Below are 14924 nucleotides of genomic sequence, written 5' to 3' on the forward strand. Positions count from 1 at the left end.
AGGGCTGATCCATAATTCTTCATCGTCATCAGTCGTCGCGTCAACAAACTGCACATAATGCCTTACAGACGTGTAGCTGGTGCCTCGCTTCTCCGCAGAATGACGAATAATGGTATAGTAGGTGCTTCCCAACTTCACAAAAATTGTGATTTATGGCGTAGTGGGTACCTTTCTTGTGTACTTGTATTGTAGCCCCAAGAGAGCTTAACGGGCTCTAGAAACGCCGCTCTTCCAGCTTTCGCTGTGACTGTGCTGCGGTTTCAGCGCAGGCCTGGCATTTTTTGATGACAGAATAGTCGCTTTCGGCTTTTCTAAGAGTTGGGCCTGCGTAGGCAACGACGTAATCTTGGAAGCCGCCTTTCCGCTGCGCAAGAATAGCGCCCAGCCCGACACCGCTAGCGTCTGTGTGGATCTCCGTGGGTGCAGATGGGTCATAGTGTCGCAGAATAGGCGGCGACGTAAGAAGGCGGCGCAGTTCGTTGAAAGCATCGTCACAAGGGGGAGACCATGCCGAAAGATCACTATAGAGCCGGCGAGGAGCTTGGTCAAGGGATTGATGATGGTCGCGAAATTGCGAACGAAGCGCCGGAAATAGGAACGAGGACCAGTGAAGCTTCGGAGCTGTTTCATCGTAGTCGATTTGGGAAACGCTGAAACGGCTGTAAGTTTGGCTGGTCAGGGAGAATGCCGTCCTTCGAAACCACGTGGCCTAGAATCGTAAGCTTTCGAGCGGCGAAGTGGCACTTCTTCAAGTTCATTTGCAGACCCGCGGCGGAGGGGCAAGCGAGAACTTGCTCGAGGCGGGTTAAATGGGTCAGAAAATCGGTTGAAAAGACGACAATGTCGTCTAAGTAACAAAGGCAAATATTCCACTTGAGGCCTCGAAGGATCGTGTCCATCATTCGCTCGAATGTAGCTGCTGCGTTGCACAGGCCGAAGGACATGAGTGTGAATTGGTAAAGCGCGTCGGGCGTGACGAAAGCTCTTTTTTCGCGATTGGCCTCGGCCATAGGTACCTGCCAGTATCCAGAGCGCAGATCTAAGGAAGAGAAGAATTCTGCTCCCTGTAGGCAGTCTAAGGTATCGTCGATGCGTGGCAGAGGATAGACATCTTTGTGGGTGATTCGGTAATCCACGCAGAATCTGATGGATCCGTCCTTCTTCTTCACCAAATGCACAAATGGAGCACAAATAGAGATGCTCAGGGACTGCTGGATGGTTGGACTATGCCACGTTTGGGCATGTCATCGACCTGGTCACTGATGACACGGCGTTCGGCAGTTGACACACGGTATGGACGCTGTCGCAATGCTGCCTGTTGACCGGTATCAATAGGATGAACAGCAGCTGACACTCGACCTAAGGAAGGCTGGTCGTGGTCGAAGGAGGCTCGAAAACGCTGGAGGAGCTTGACCAGCTGTTCCTGCTGCCCAGGCGTGAGGTGGGAGTCGATAGATTTGCGGAACGCGTCTATAGGAACTTCGGTGTCAGTTGCAGGTGTAATGGCACAAGTCGGCAGTGATGGCTTGTCTGGAAGCATTGGGTCTACCAAAATTCAATCCAAGGTCTCGAGGGTCCCCAGACACTCGCCACGTAGTAGGATATACGGGCAAGCAGAGACATTGCACGCGTAAGGTGCCGCGGAACCATTGGAAAAGTCGATGATGACATATGGGAGGAGGAAGGTTCGGTGGCGCGCACTATCTATAGATGGTTGAAACAGTATAGGGTCGAGTTTTTGGCAGCAGGCGAGAACACGGGCACTAGAACGGCTGACAAAGGCGCGATGTGGACGTCGGCTGCGGCAAATACTTTAGGCGCACTGCTGTCGTCACGGGGTCGTCACTGTCGGCATGGAGTCGTCAATGTCAGTTCAGCATGAGCGCAGTCGACGAGGGCCTGATGGGTAGAAAGGAAATCCCATCCTAGTATGACGTCGTAGGATGAGCGGGGAAGAACGACAAACTTGACGGCATATCAAACATCTTGAATAACAACGCGAGCTGTGCACTGAGCCGTCGGTGCATTGTAATGCGAGGTCGCCGTACGCAGGACAAGATTGGTAAGCCGCGTTGTAAGCTTTCTCAAATTGCGGCACATTTTTTCACTAATTACAAAAACGACAGCGCCTGTGTCGACAAGTGCACGTACGGCGACACCTTCTACTTCTATATCGATTTCACTGGGCTGATAAAGAGGAGGTCTTGAAGAGTTCGACGACAACGCAGTTCTTGTCTCCGGAACTGCGGCTGTCAGTTTTCCTCTCATGCGGGGATAGGGCGGCTATGCATTGGGGAAACGTATCGGCGACGGCGCGGCGATGACCGGCGGGGGTCGAAAGGGCGTCGTGGGGAAAACGAGTCGGCGAGAGAAGAAGATCGTTGGGGATACTGAGGAGCTTGATTTGTGCAATAGACCTTTTTAAAGCAATCCCAGAACCCCCCGCGAGCGCGCGAAGCACTATGGGAAAAGTGTGTACGGCGAGCCCGCTGGCTGTTCCGACGCTCGCTGCTCGTTGGCACCGTGGGAGCACCAAACGAAAGAAACGCGTCGCCGCTGGTTGACTATTATTAAATCCTAAGTACTACACATGTCTGAACGCACCTGCATGTATCTCTACGCATGAAATGCGAAAGGAATGATGCAGTCAGTGTATATATTGCCGAGCGGATGTATCCCGGATGTAGCAGTTAAGCGGCATGCGTATACGATACATGCAGTCAAAACGTGCTATCGTGAGCGATGTGAGCTGGAACATCGAATTCGTATTTATTCAATGATTACTTGTTCACAAGCCGCTATGGCATTTAATGCCATAGCGGCTCGTGATCGGGTTTTACCAAACTGTAGAGAGGTGTTACAGTGTTCAGGTATACAGATGATTATTTGATTTCAATTGACAATTAAGTCACGCGCTTTACAAAGAAGTGAGCACATTCTAAACGTGTTTAAAGAAAAAGAGATGGGACTAGAATTCACTTGCGAGATGCCTTGCTCTGATAATTTGCAGTTTCTTGATACATGCTTTTAAGTTTCAGTGCGGAGCGTGTTTGCGGTCAGTAGAGCCCGCGTTCAGCGAAATCGGTGCTTAATTTCGCGTCGGCGCATTCGAATATTGTTAAACGAGGAATTGTGATGTCATGATTACGCACGGCATTGGAAAAAAACTTGCGCACGTAAGATCCGTAAATAATGAAGAAACTAGAAATATTGCAGTTATTCCACATTTGTATAAGAAGTCGCATGGCCTGAAGAACGTAGGGAAGCGATGTGGGGGTGAATGTTGTGTTTGCCGCATGCCATTTGTTTTGCAAATTGTGTAGGAGTTAACCGCAAATTTCTCTTTCTTGTGTCCACATGTACATCGGCCAGACTGGTCTATGTATTAATACACGCCTACGAGCATCGAAATTCATTGAATGGAGCCGTTTCATCTCGCATCGCTATGTCAGTCATGAAAATGTAATCCCATCTTGGAAAGCACAGTAATTTTATACCATCAACCTAATCAGACAACGCGAGAAATTTCGGAGGCATATCATATGTCACAGATAACGCCACACTCTGTGTCAGTCAACCTTCTCAGTCGTTACAAGACAAGGAATTCAACTTTATTAATCGACTGTAAGCACGCGCCTTTGTTGTTTGACTTTTTGTGCCTCTTTATGACACGCGCGACGCGCTCCCATTTTTGTATATGTGCTTTTTTTCACGCGTGCAATAAACTTTCAGTTGTGTGTGAGCGCTGGTTTGTGCATTTCTTTCCTTTGTTACGAATGGGGTTTTCGCGACGTGGGAAGCCTGTAGGCTGGCGAGCCGATTATGACGAAGATCGGACTTATCGCTGAGGAGCAGGACAAGGAGGCAAAACGTTTATAAAACGGTACAACGTTTATAGCAGGTATAGCAGGTAATAGCAGGTAATAGCAGGTAATAGCAGGTAATAGCAGGTTATAGCAGGTTATAGCAGGTTATAGCAGTACAGAGCCTGCCAGCACGACCAAGTTGGGTGGGGCATCTCTCCAACAACGGACCAGGCCGGTCTTAAATAAGGTCCCAGTCTATTGTGACAGGGTGGCTCTTTGGTCCCAGGTGTGTACAGGGAGGCTCTTTGGTCCCAGGTGTCGAGCAGCCTTTCCATCGTAGGAATGCTGCTTTCCGTAGAGTCAGTCGACGGGGCCGGCTGGGCGAAGACACCGTTTTCCGAGATTGCAGACAAAGCAGGCAGGGGTTGATCCCTGCTTCCAGGTAGCAGGTGTTGACACCCTTTTAGTATCTTGACGTCCCTTTAGGTAGCAGGTGTTGACGCGGCTCGTGGCCGCTCTTTTGTACTGCTATCCGGTCTGCCGTGGTGCAGGTGTTGATCCCTGCTTCCAGGTCGCCGGTGCGGGCCCTTTTCTTGGTCGCAGGGCAAACGCTGACCGCGATGCCGTGAACTTCCAACGAAGTGCAGGTGTTTGTTCGCTTCCCCGTTCGGTCAGGTGCTCTGGCACAACAGCACCCCCGCCACAAGACAATGCATCCAGAGTTCGAGCTGTCAAACGCAGCTCGGACGATGCGATGCTGGCCGACCATTGTCAAATGTGAGTGACCAGGAGTGACCTCCGCGGCACAGCAGCAGTTTCCTGGAACTGCCAAGAAGCAACACAAAGCCAAACCACTCTGGCCAAAGCAAGCGCCCTCCGAATGCTGATCAAATCGCCAGACCAGCATAAAAGAACAAAACACTTCCTAGAGACTACGCTAAGCTAAAATTAAAACATCACGAGCAACGTATCTCAGGAGGAATACCAAAGTGAGGACGTGCCTCTATAGCTAAGTGTCAGTACGTGACACTGCTAAAACCAATCAGAATTTCTTCGCTAGCGACTCTCAATGGTGACATCGGCAGATTGGGGACGATCGAAGCAGCTGGGGAAGACTCAATTTTGCCCCAAAACTACAAACACTTCACTAAGTGCTCCCCAAATTGAGCGCCTTGGCACCACTCGCAAGTGTTCCGAATGCTTACCAACAAACCTCTCTAGATAAACAATACTAGCCTTTCGCTCAAACACTTTCCCTCATTGCACTTGGCAAATGAGTATTACATAAAGAAAACAAAGCGCTTCAAACTAAATACGAAGTAAAACTGAAAATCAAACTCACGCGTTTAACACAAAACGAAATAAACTGAAAATCAAACTCAGGCGTTTAACACAAAACAAGGAGAAACCAAAATTACACTGACGCGTATCTTAACACGTACTGAAAACCACGTAAGAACGCATGTTAAACAAAGGCTTTTCACCCTCAGCCTTCATCTCTGTAAACACAACGAACAGCTCTTCTCACACGCGTTAACGCTCGCGCTTCTAAATACCAACAAAACAAACAAAAAACCGAGCAAACATCTCAATGTCTGCTACAATGAGGAGGAAAGTGACAAATTACAAAATTTCACTCCTCATATCGTTAGCAAACATTAACAAACCAAGTTCTTTCAAGATGTCAATCCATCTTTATGCTGCGGTTATCCCAGGGTGTCTCCAAACGCACCCTTTTAGACGAACTCTGGGGAGCCGCGCATTCCACACTTTTCGAGGGGTCCGATCTCGACAAAGGGACAGGGAACACACGTGTTCGAAACACTGAGTAGTGGCGACGTTTGTACCGTGTCCGCCGAACTCAGACAAACCGGCATACCAGCGGTTTTGTCTGCCCATTGTACCACTCCGGGCTAAGCCGGTACCCTTTCGCGACTGTGGGGAACAGCCTTTGTCGCTGTTCAGGTGTACGCGACACCTCGCTGCGCTCCTGCCGCTTCTTCGCATAGGAAAGATTAGGCGATGACAACGGCGCTTGAATTTACTTGAAATTCGGGTCTTCGCGACACGCTTCACGCTTAATCTAGATATCAGCAGCGGCCGGAACTTCAATCTTTTCTTAGCGAGCCTTTTAGATTTCTTAGGCCCAACCTGGAGCTTGGAGTCTCGCGAGTCCATCGCACGGCGTTTAGCCATTTTAGCTCGCTTGTGGCCACCTGTCTCGAGTTCGCCCTACGTTTTCGCCGACGCCTCTTTCTGCCCGAACGGCTGGCAATGCTCGCAGCATTGGCCATCGTACTCGCAAGTACGCTGCATTCTATTTTCTTTGCCAAGGCTTGAGACGGCTCAACTAACTGATTCTCGGGGCTACGGCCAGGTGTCTGTGCATCTGACCCAACGGTAGTCCCGACACAATCTAAGTCAGCTAGCTCGCCCTGAGCTGTCTCTATTGGTGGCGGTGTACCAATGTCGCGGGTACAACCCTTTCCTTGGCCTTCGAAGTCGGCCTCCTCTTCACAATGACGCACTTCGGCGTCCTGCGCCTCGCGAGGAGCTTCAGCCTCTAGCACGTCGCGACGTTTCTCGACCTCTTGGTCTTCGCGGCGCGCCTCATTCTGATGCGCTTTTCGACGCGCTTCGTCCTCACGCGCCTCGCGACGGGCCTCTGCGTCCTCAAGCGCCCTACGACGGGCCTCTGCGTCCTCAAGCGCCTTACGACGGGCCTCGGCCTCTACCGCTTCGCGACGCTTCACGACCTCTTGGTCTCTGCGGCGCGCCTCGTCTTCCTGTGCTTTGAGACGGGCCTCAATTTCTGGCGCTTTGCTACGCGCTTCAGCGCTGTACCTATAGTCACGACATTCGCAGTCAGCCGGACTTGAAGCAGCAAAGTGGCTGAACAAAGCATATTTAGCTTTATCAAAGTAATGCGCTTCCTTAGCTGATAAGCGCTCCAAAACAGCTGCGACCTGGCACGGGAGCACGCGAGAAGCCTCTCCACCAAAAGGTCTTGGCTAATACCAACATCTTCGCAGACCTGTTCAAACTTATCCAGAAAAGACACAATGTTCTCGCCTGTCTCGAAGATCTTGAGTTGGTATTGTGCTCGCTGCCATTTCAGCGCCTGAATCTTACGATCAAGCTCTTTCATTTTAAGAGCATGTTCTCGCTGCCTCTCTTCGCGCCTTTCGCGTTCTTCCGCCTCTCGCTTTTTGCGCTGCTTTTTCTCACAAATTTCCTCCCAGGTCTCGTCAGCTTCCTCGATCGTCACGTTCTCCGCCCGCATCACCTCGAGAATCGCTTCCTTTGTTTTTGCGGACCCGGTGGAAATGCCCAAGTCCTCACAAATTTCAAGGAGGTCCTGCACTCGGTACTTCTCCATCGCGATCTCGTCCCTCGTGATGCTTTTCTACAAAATTTACTCTTACTTTAAAACTAATATCGTGGTTTAAAGTGAGTAAAATTAATCAAACAAAACACACAAAATTCTCTCCTAACATCTGCCTGTGCTAGAGAGGTCTGGCGAAATGACCAGTAAACGTTGGGCACTCACCCAACCAAAGTAGCTGACTCCAGTCGAACTCGTGGCTGCGGTCGAGCGGTGTCGTGGTCGTCCTCGCTCCTCGGGCCTGCAGGGATCCGATCCGGCTCTCCAAACGTAGGGATCAGGATATCACAATGCAGCCAAACGTTGAGGTAGCGTATCCCAGCGTGTCCAACGATGAGATGACGTAGCGTATCCCAACGTGTCGAACGATGAGATGAGGTAGCGTATCCCACCTGGTCCAACGATGAGATGAGGTAGCGTATCCCAGCGAAGCCAAACGTTGAGATGAGGGTAGCGTATCCCACCGCTGCCACCACTGTTATAAAATGGTGGTTTCGTGTCGACGAAAGCCGGGAGGCTGGCGAGCCGATGATGCCGGAGATGTCGGACTATCGCTGTGGGCAGATCAAAGAGGCAAAACGTTTATAAAACGGTACAACGTTTATAGCAGGTATAGCAGGTAATAGCAGGTAATAGCAGGTAATAGCAGGTTATAGCAGGTACCGTTGTCAGATGGGAGGAGACGCGGCACCCGGAGGCGCTTTGTCCCAGAGTTCTACGACACTCATAAACCCATCATCATCCGTACGTCTATCCCGGTACCGCCTCCCCCCCGGGTTGAGGAGGGGAAGATTTGTTTCGGAAAGACGGTCCCTGCCCGGACAAGGGGGCTACCGCTCGGCGCAAAGCGCCAAACAGACGTAGCCAGTCTCACGGCCCCACGCCAGAGAGACTCGGCCATGGGGCTACAGTTTGGTGCTGCAACTTCAGTCGCCGCACACAAAACAGACGTACCCGAGAAATACCGCACGGCCGGAAGCCGGCGGGGTCCTACCCGGACGGGGGGGCCGCAGTTCGGCTCGACGAGTCCAATCGTCGCGCACTGAACTGCGACCGCATAGGGGCTACCGTTTGGCGCGGCAACCTTAGTCGCCGCACACAGACTAGACGTACCCAGGGAGTACCGCGTGGCCGAAAGCCAGCGGTGTCCTCCTCGGACAAGGGGGCCGCCGTTCGTCGCAGCGAACAGAGTCGCCGAGCACAGAACGGAAACGACCAACATGGACCTCGTGGGCGGAGCCCAACAAGGCGACTGGATTACCCGGGCGCATGCAGAGCCCGGGTAAGCAACAGCGGAAACCTCGACCGTCATCACCGCGGTGTAGCAACAGAAGTCGCATGCACCCAGACCGGCTCGGGCTGTTGGTTCCGCAGACACAAGTGACTGGCACGCTAGGCCAGATCGGTGTACCTTAGAGAGAGCCATCTTAAAAGTTAATGGTGATCTGCCCTCCTGACTCACTAAAGATGACTGCTGGACGGTGCCAGGTTTCGAGAAACTTCTTAACGCCCAAACGCTGCCATTCCCGGTGGAGAACAAACCAGATCTCCTTCCGCACTTTTGCAAGTACTTCACGAAGACCAGGCTGCCTCCCATCGAAAACGGCAGCGCACCGTGCCACCCAAACTTGGTAAGAGCACTCGACGAGAAGAAGCACGTACTGGTTAACCGCTTGCGCAGGCAGGGGATGCAAAAACCGAACGGTTTCGAATGGAACTCCGGGGTGGCCATACAAGCTAGCTATCCTTTGAAGGAGGGCTGCTGGGAGTGCACACTGAGAGAAGATGTGAACCAAGTCCTCCCTACTGCCACAAAACGGACACTTTCCTCTGGTAGGGATTTTCGTGAAGGGCCTGAATGTTATGGGCAGGCACCCTCTTGCCAGGCGGTACATGAATGTAGAGCGCTTGGCATCCAGAAAACTGGCAGTGATGAGCTTCCAGTTAGGACTGTGGCGGGACAGGTCATATCTCACACAGTGGGCCGGGAGGTCCGGTGTGAGTAAGTCGACTAGATCATGGAGCTCGAGAGAATCTAGCTCTATCCCTGGGTTGGCCTCACGGAGACGAGCCAGAGTGGAGGCGGCCCCCGCATAGAAGGGTGAAGGAGTTCCCGCCCGAGGCACTGAGTTAGAGAATGCCTCCGGCGAGAACAGCCGCAGTCGTGTGCTCAGGAAAAACGACGCAAAGCTTCGAGTTAGGAGCATATCCGATTCGAGAGCTACCCTTGTCCATCTGAGATGCAGCGCAGTGGCCACGATGCCCAGGTCGGGAATTCCAAGTCCTCCCTTATTCCTGGGCAACTTGATCACAGGACGCGCCACATACATAGATGAGCCACTCCATAGGAAACGAAAAAGGAGCCCCTCCAAGACTAGCTTGGTTCGGGTTGCAACCGGCATAACGGAAGCTACATAGGTCAGAAAAGAAAAAGAGCAGCGATCGAATGATCGTTACCCTGGCCGTCAATGGACATCCCAAGGCACTGATTTCCTGAATTCTGTCGGTCAGCTTTTGCTTAGCCAGCATCCAGTTTTCAGTAGTCAGGCCATCCGGTTCGAAATGGAAACCTAAAATACGTAGGCGTTGTTGCACGGGTAAGCCGTGAACAGGACGCAGACTGGAAGGAGCGGAGTTCAAATACATGACTACACTCTTGGACCTGTTTATCCTGGCTCCGCTCGCCGAGCAGTACCCCTCCATGACGTCCAGGACGGTGCAAACTGTGGCCTCGTCAGGGACGACAATGGAGAGGTCATCTGCGTAAGCGAACAGTGCGACAGGAGGGGAACCTGGTGGAAGGGGAAACCTACCGATGCTGTTGTCACTGGAAAGCCTCTGCAGGAGCGGCTCAAACGCGCGCACATAAAGGGCAGGTGAGAGCGGGTCCCCCTGCCTAACTCCACGACCCACGCTGAAAGGCTCCGAGATGCGATCCTGTATTACAACAGCCGAGCTGGGACGAGAATAGAGAGCCCTAACCATACTGATAAACTGGCCGCTGAAGCCGGCCTCTCTTAAAACCTTGAAAACGTACCTGTGACTGATAACATCAAACGCCTTTTCTTGATCGAATGAGCAGAGAATGCCGCTGAGATTCCGTGCATTCGCCCATTCGATCAGGTCCCTGATAGCAAAGCCGTGAAGCTGGCAGGACCGCCCTGGAACACAACATGCCTGGTACGGACCCAAAACCGTGCTTAGCACTGGAGTGAGTCTTACGGACAGGCACTTAGCTATGAGCTTGTAATCGCAGTTCAGAAGGGTGATGGGCCGCCAGGCTCTCAGGTCAGTGCGTCTCGACTCGTCCTTGCACAGGAGAGTGATAAGCCCTTCCCTTTGAGTTGCTGACAGGGTCCCCTCGCGGAGGAGCCTGTTTACAAGAGTGGTAAAAGGCTTCCCCAAAACCTTCCAAAACTTGACGTAAAATTCAACGGTCAAGCCATCCGAGCCTGGGCTGCGATTGCGCTTCATAGATTTCAGGGCTGCAAGGAGCTCCTCCTCAACAAGTGGGGAGTCGCAGATATCGACCTGTTCATAGGACTTAACGAAAGGAAACGAGTACGGGGAGGGAGGTGGCTTGGCATAAAGGTTCTTGTAGAACTGCCGCGCCAGCTCCAATACTCCGTCCTGCGTTTCGACAAGATTGCCAGTACTTGGATCTGTGAGAGAGGTCATAACCGCTCTCTTTCGAGCTAGGTGCCTACGAAGAACATTCCTGCTACACCATGCCTCCATTTCCCACTGCTCAGCGCGCGCTGTGGCTCGCAAGCGGTCCCAGCGTCGCTGAAGCAGGACTCTAAGTTCTTTGCGAAGCGAAGTCAGGGCCGCGGTTACTACGGGGCCACCGGACAGCGGCTTTGAGAGCAGGAGGATAGCGTCTGAGGCGATTTTGATCTCAGCACGCTCCTCGCGTGCCCGCCGCTTGCCCCACTCCCGAAAGCACTCCGCGACACTGGCCTTCACCGCATCCCATTCGCTGCCGCCTAAGTCCTGTCCATCTAGCAGCGAACGGCAAAGAAGTCCGGCAACATCTTTAGCGGCTTCTTTATCTTTTAAGAGCCGTGGGTTCAGACGCCACGGTCTCTTGCCCTGTGCTACGAGGTTGGAATCAGCGAATCTCAAAGCAAGGAGGCAGTGGTCACTCAAAGCGGAAGAACACAACCAAGAGGAATGCATGCTAGGAACTAGCGATGGCGAGACATAAAAACGGTCGATCCTTGATCGGCTGCCCCTCCCTGTCCAGGTCATTCCTGACTGTACAGGGCGAAGGGTGCGCCAGGCGTCGACCAGTCCGAGCTCATCAACAAGCTCCCGCAGCTCTAAGTCGCCTTTCCTGTCTCTATACTTTGGAGTTCCCTTACGGGAAACGCGATCCACTTGTTCGAGGACACAGTTAAAATCGCCGACTAAAATAATTCGAGAAGGGCCAACCAAATATGGATCTAACGAGGGAAAGAAATCCTTTTGTTCCTTCCCTCGAGTGGGAGCATAAATGTTCACAATCCGAATACCAGAGTCAAGATCCACTGACAGAACGCGGCCCTCCGAATCCCTGGCGTGACGCAGCACAGAGCCGGTGAATCGTGGCATCAAAATGATGGCGACCCCCCGACAATGCGCCGCGCCATAACTCCAGTAGGATTTGGTGCCAAACTGTCTGTCAAAGTTGTAAATCTGACCAAGTCTAGACACGAATGTTTCCTGTAAAACGAGGATGTCTATTTTTCGAGACCGAGCTAAGTGAATAACCTCAGCCTGTTTAGCTGCTCGGGAAATCCCACGACAATTGAAAGTAGCTATAGTTAAAGAAGGAGTAGCCATGATGAAAGAAAAAGGGGGGACAAGGCTAGGAACAAGAAGGGACTAGGAGAGCGAGAAAACAAGAAAAAAGGGGGGGAAATGGGGAAGGCTAGTACCTGAGAATACTAGCCCCACTGAAAGCTACCGTGGAAAGCTAATGAGAACCCTCCTCGTCAGAGGAGGAGTCCTCGTGTGTGGACGAGTACACTGGGTCAGACATGGGTGAACAATCACCACCACAACTGCCTAGACCACAGAAGGGGCAAAAAGAGAAGCTCTTCTCACCCACGGTACTGCCCTTGACGGTGGACTGGGTTGACTCCGCGTCCGAATCCGTCGCTGCGGTGCGCTTCACGCCAGGCAGGCCCTCCTCCAAGTCACCGGGTCCGCAGCGCGCAGCCGCCGCCGGCCGCTCGTGTGAAGAGTCCCTGGACCACGCCCGGCGCTTCTTCCCTCGAACCACCCTCCACGCCTCCGCATCCATGGCCTGCTCCCGGTCCTCCTCGGCTGCAGGCGCGTCAGCAGGGACTGCAGGCACGTCGGCAGGGGCCGCAGGCACGTCCGTAGGAGCGACCAGCGGCGGCAAGGCGGCGGAAGGGGCGGAAGCCTCAGCTAACTCCGGCCTCCGACCCTGCTCGCCCCCTCCGGGAGCCTCTGCACCAACTGGCTCCCTCTCTGGCAGGGGGGAGCCCTCGGGACCTTTCGAAGGCGCCTCCTGGCTTTCAGCTGCACCGCTCGTCACCTGTGTAGAAGAAACACGAGCAGGAGCACGCGCAGCGACGGACGAATACGTGCGCACCTTGCAGGCAGACAGAGCATGGTCCTCACCGCAGCGTTTGCATACTGCTTCGCAACGGGCGTGCCCGAACTCAGCGCAACGCTCGCACTGTGGGACCTTGCAGTCGGCTGCGTGGTGCCCCGGGAAAAAGCACCTACGACACTGGCGAACGACGCCGTCGTACTCGCACTGGACGATCCTGCTCCCCACCGGAAGGAGGTTGGGAACAGGTCGCGCCATCTCGACACGTACGCGTCGGTTGCCTGTCAGGACACTCTTAAAATCCGGAACGTGCTCGTAGCCTACACCGAGCACTTTGCCGTACGCCGCCAACCCGTTAAGAAGCGCGGAGTCACTGGCATCGGCTGGGTAGCCCAACACGCGCACGGTCTTCACTCGAACACCGCGGTACTCGAACTTAACTTCTACATTACGAACCGTGACGACAGACTTGGCGAGAAAACGCTCAACTGCCGCCATGTTCGCAAAGGTAACTTCAAATCTGCCGGCTCCAAAGTCTTGAACACACTTGAGCTCGTTTGGCGAGAACCGCTTCACGAGCTCCTTGCAGATGTCAACGTTGGTCGTGCCCTTAGGAACACGACCGTAGAACGTCAGCGGCCGAAGCTGCTGAGGGGCCGCCATCGCGGTAGAGACCACGAGGCGGCAGCGCACAGGACTGGCTAGCCTACCCTAGAAAAAAAAACTGAGGTTAAAGCTAGCCTATCCTGAAAAAGAGAAGAGCGTCAAAAAAGAGGGAAAACCTCACCGAAAGCCTGCGAGAAACTGGCGAAGATCCGTCGCGGAAGGCCGCCGGGTTACCGCATGAGATCGCGAGGTGCCTCCTTCAACACGCAGGAACAAACAGCGCTACACAGAGCCTGCCAGCACGACCAAGTCGGCTGGGGCGTCTCTCCAACAACGGACCAGGCCGGTCTTAAAAAAGGTCCCAGTCTATTGTGACAGGGTGGCTCTTTGGTCCCAGGTGTGTACAGGGAGGCTCTTTGGTCCCAGGTGTCGAGCAGCCTTTCCATCGTCCTCAGGAATGCTGCTTTCCGTAGAGTCAGTCGACGGGGCCGGCTGGGCGAAGACACCGTTTTCCGAGATTGCAGACAAAGCAGGCAGGGGTTGATCCCTGCTTCCAGGTAGCAGGTGTTGACACCCTTTTAGTATCTTGACGTCCCTTTAGGTAGCAGGTGTTGACGCGGCTCGTGGCCGCTCTTTTGTACTGCTATCCGGTCTGCCGTGGTGCAGGTGTTGATCCCTGCTTCCAGGTCGCCGGTGCGGGCCCTTTTCTTGGTCGCAGGGCAAACGCTGACCGCGATGCCGTGAACTTCCAACGAAGTGCAGGTGTTTGTTCGCTTCCCCGTTCGGTGAGGTGCTCTGGCACAACACCTTGTACTGCTCCCCTCTTTTTTCGCTTAAGTATTATTCCAACCTGTAGTTATAGCACCAACGAAGGTTAGTAAGCACTTATCGTTCGTTACATATGTGGTGCGAGCGACGCAATGAATGTATCTCATTTCCCCAAATGCCGACTACACTTTCTAGTGTACTCTTTAAATATCAGAACCTCACACTGTACTCGTCGGCAGTGTCGATGGACGTTGATTTCAAATTCATCCGCGAATCATAGACCGCTCCTGCATTTCATAGGCAACCGAGTTTTTTTTTCATTTATGCCGTAAGGCTCACTGGCGCAAAAAAAAAATAAATGAAAAGTGACGCTTCTGAGCCGCTCAACTAGTCCAACAGTGGGACAGACGGAAATCGTCGAGAGGCCGTCGAAGCTAAATACTGAAGTTCGTGATTGAATTGCGCAGTAACATGTTGCACCTTGTCAAATTCACTGTGTCTAAGAAGTCCTGGCACGGCGCAAGCGGAAAGCTGCAGCGCGAGGCCCGCGCGCTCGTCGAGGCGACTGCTGCGGCGTACACACATTTCCCATGACCACTTGCGCGCCCGTTGGTGGCGCTCGTGTGCTTGAAAAAGGTCTATTCCCACCGTCCTGAGACTGGAGGTTGCGACGGCGACAGTAGCGTGCTATATGCCTCACAAAACCGCACGCAAAACATACGGGCAGATTGTCGAAGGTACGCCATGAGCTAACGGCAGAAGGTCCGGTGGGCGATGTAGGATGGGGTATCATGCG

At 53.2% G+C, this 14924-nt stretch overlaps 1 protein-coding gene across 1 annotated transcript in view; it reads right to left on the reverse strand.

Moving 5' to 3' along the window:
- LOC119383645 (retinaldehyde-binding protein 1-like) overlaps positions 1-14924 on the reverse strand; it is a 67008-nt gene that overhangs the window by 17018 nt on the left and 35066 nt on the right. The window lies entirely within an intron of this gene.

Source organism: Rhipicephalus sanguineus, chromosome 2, assembly GCF_013339695.2.
Source record: "Rhipicephalus sanguineus isolate Rsan-2018 chromosome 2, BIME_Rsan_1.4, whole genome shotgun sequence".
Classification (NCBI taxonomy): domain Eukaryota; kingdom Metazoa; phylum Arthropoda; class Arachnida; order Ixodida; family Ixodidae; genus Rhipicephalus; species Rhipicephalus sanguineus.